General features: G+C 46.1%; 1 pseudogene; it reads right to left on the bottom strand.

Moving 5' to 3' along the window:
• Positions 1-979: 979 nt before the first annotated feature.
• LOC109394190 (40S ribosomal protein S6 pseudogene) lies at positions 980-2,086 on the bottom strand (annotated as a pseudogene).
• Between the last annotated feature and the right edge of the window lie 783 nt (positions 2,087-2,869).

A 2,869-nucleotide genomic window follows, 5' to 3' on the forward strand; every position in this document is an offset into this window, starting at 1 on the left:
CCATTTAAAAAAAGAATACATGTCATTAGACTGTATCTGTTTCCTGTGACATGCTGCCTTCAAAGTCCACTTGATTACGTTCTTTTACCCCAGGAGCGTACTGATGCTGCCTGGCACAGGGCAGGTTCAGATGCACAAGGGAAGGAAAGGAAGTCTATTTAACTCACGCAATCCTCTAGGAGTGTTTTGGGAGTGTCTGACATGGGACATCATGCCAGTGCATGGATAGGTTGAAACTTGTGACCACTTGGGGGAGTACTGAGCTCTCCACCCACCGAGCTAGGAGCTCTGGGTCACCTTGCGTTCTATCATCTACTTACACCCTATTTTTATTTATTTACTTCTTCTTATTATTTTTTTTAGCTGAGCCATCCTGCCACCTATTGGTAGCTCAGCGGCTGCTCATCTCGGGTCGTGACTCGAACCGCTGTTGCTCAGAGCTCAGACTCTTGAGCGAGCTCTTAACCAACTGAGCCACTCGGCCGGCCCTATTTCTTTTTTTTTGATGTTCTCTCATTCTCTGAATTTATTAATAATTACTGCACCTTGATAGTAGTTGGTTCCAACCTAGTTATGGAGAAGTAGTTCTTTTATCCTGAAACCTAGGTATCATTTAATTAATGATCATTTCAGTCTAATTTGCACTTAAAACGATGTTTACCCATTTACTATAAATACTATTTATTCAAGCAAAATGAGTATCAACAGCATTAAAGGTAGATTAATGGGAAGCAAGTGCCTCAATCCCTATTCAGCAATTAGGTCACGTAGGCAATCGCTAGATCTCAGTCAGTAATTTCTATGTTTATTGATAGACTTTTGAGAGAAAGGAAAGAAATATGACAAAGACAATCAGACCTAAAAATAAAAGGAAAAAAGATAAAAGTCAGCATTTTCAAGCTGGTACTATAGATTCATTCCTTTTTTCCCCCCCTTTTCCCCCCTGATGTCTGATCTTATTTATTCCTCTTTGAAAATCTCATTTTTGACGGGACTCAGAGGTAGAAGCTCTCAGAGAGGACAGCCTGCACCTCTTGGCGTCTGTCCCTGGCGTTTTTCTTTGGCCTCCTTCATTCTCTTGGCTAAAAGTTGAGCATATCTGCAGTCTCTTCCCAATTTTTCTTAGGATGCTGTTTCTTCAGAGCAATAAGCCCACGTTTGTGTGGCGAGATGCGTGGAGTCACAAGACGCTGAACCTTGGGTGCTTTGGTTTGAGGTTTCTTACCTTCTCTGCTTAGCGGCTTCCTCACAACGTACTGGCGGACATCATCTTCTTTAGCGAGATTGAAAAGTTGGCGGATTCTACTCGCTCTTTTGGGCCCCAGGCAACGAGGCCCAGAAGTATCAGTCCGACCAGGAATATCTCTCTCTCCTGTTTTTTTATTTACAGTGACCAAGTTGAGAACACTCCAACTGGCATCCACAGTGCAACCCGGAACAGATCTGCGCTTCCATTCTCCACCCCTGCTTGGTCTGAACCAGGAATGCCCCTTGCTTGGGAGCAGGCGGACATGGCCATGGGTCGAGTCACCCTGCTTCATGGGGAAACCTTGTTTGTCGTTCCCACCACGGATTCGAACCACACCACCCTTCCATTCTTCACCCAGCGTATTAGCAGCAACTTCTGTGGCCACACGCGTCTCGTGAAAGGTATGTGGTTGGCGTTCACCGTCCACTTCAGTGAGCTTGTGGCAGCCAGTGGCTGGGAAACAGATGCTCAGCTTTATCCTGAAGCAGCCGACCACCTCCCAGGCGCCACGAAAAAGAGCAGGGCTCATTTTTCTTAAAGGGGACAAGAAACGCAGCTGCTTTAGCACGCCTTTGGTTACGTCACTATTGGTGTGAAATCCAGATGAATGTGTTTTTTTGTCTTCATGATCATGTTGTTGCTTTAGCCAGAATGCTGTGGCGTTGTGCCAACCTCTCCTTCCACAGTTACATGGTTTTTTTTTTACAAAGATAAAGAACGGAGAAAAGGAACAATTTTTAAGGCAATTCTTTCTTCAGTGTGGTGTGTTTTGGGAGCGTGCAGGAGTGCCCCCTCAGCCCGGGCTGCAGGTGTGCTGCTCATTTTCCGGGCCTTCCTGGGTTCCCCACTGCTCGGACCGGGGAGGCGGAAGGGCTGTTGGAGATTTTTCCAGTTTTGCTGTTTTCATGCCAGTGCATAGCCGTCCAGTCTATTTTCCAGCTTTCGCGGATTTGGAGGTGCGGAGTCACTCAGCAAATGAGGTCACCAGCGGCTGAAGGCAGCAGAGAGGAAACAGGAGCCGACCAGCCTGGCCCTTCTCTGGGGCCTGAAGCTGCCTGAAGTTAATTGCCCGCATAAGAAGAATAACTGGTGGTGCCGTCATTGATTTTTTATGGAAATAAACAGGTGGCAGATTTACTGTAGCTGTGGGGATAGTAGGGGGCGAAATGCTGCAGCCACATTAACCTGTTTAATTTAATAGCTTCAGTACTCATAGACAAAAAAAGAAAAAAAAAAGGCGATGTTGTTCCTTGAATCAGTTGGATGCCAAATGTAAATAACTACAATTACCCTAGCATGCCCATGTGGTTGAGCAAAAAAAGGGCAGTGTGCCAGCTTCGGCTTGCTTTCCTGTTTATTAATTCGCTCCTAGAAGCTTCAAAATAAAAGCCTTAACCCACAAAGAGCCCTGGAAAAAAAGAGGAAGAGGAAAGAATTTGACAAAGAGAAAAGAGACAGACGGACTGACAGAGAGACAGACAAAGGCTCTCTGCTTACATTAAAAGCACAGCACAAGGCTTTGACAGGAAGGCTTCTCCGAGGCCTGGAAGGGGACCCTTATAACCGCGAGCTTTGCACTGTGCTTCCCCCCAGTGGTCAAGTTTCGGTGATGCACTCTTG

The sequence above is a fragment of the Hipposideros armiger genome, unplaced genomic scaffold (assembly GCF_001890085.2).
Source record: "Hipposideros armiger isolate ML-2016 unplaced genomic scaffold, ASM189008v1 scaffold_415, whole genome shotgun sequence".
NCBI lineage: Eukaryota > Metazoa > Chordata > Mammalia > Chiroptera > Hipposideridae > Hipposideros > Hipposideros armiger.